Below are 561 nucleotides of genomic sequence, written 5' to 3'. Positions count from 1 at the left end.
TACGGTAACTGAATATTTCAATACCCTTACTCGTCTATGGCGTCAACTTGATACGTTTGAGGTTCATAACTGGCAGTGTGTTACTGATGGTCTGTTATATAAAAAGATTGTCGAAGGGAAGCGTGTGTTTAAATTCTTGTTAGGATTGAACACAAATCTTGATGAAATCAGAGGAAGAATTATGGGAGTAAAACCGCTCCCTAACCTTAGAGAGGCATTCTCTGAAGTCCGTCGCGAAGAAAGTCAGAAAAAACTCATGATGGGATCTCATCAACAACTGAATATGGCAGAAAGCTCGGCTCTTAAGACTCAATTCGCTCCTATCGACAACCGTCAGAAAAATAAAGGAGGTAGGCCTTGGTGTGATCATTGCAGAAAGCCGGGTCACTCGAGAGAAACTTGCTGGAAGATTCATGGAAAGCCAGTAGATTGGAAACCACGTCAGCCTCTTGAGAAAGAAGGACGAGGTAATCATGTAGGTACAAATGAACCATCACCACAACCTGAAGCAAGCCCTTTCACCAAGGAGCAAATGGAGATGCTCCAGAAACTACTACAGTC

The sequence above is a fragment of the Camellia sinensis genome, chromosome 7, assembly GCF_055761805.1.
Source record: "Camellia sinensis isolate YWXY chromosome 7, ASM5576180v1, whole genome shotgun sequence".
Lineage (NCBI taxonomy): Eukaryota > Viridiplantae > Streptophyta > Magnoliopsida > Ericales > Theaceae > Camellia > Camellia sinensis.
This window is presented reverse-complemented; position numbering follows the sequence as displayed.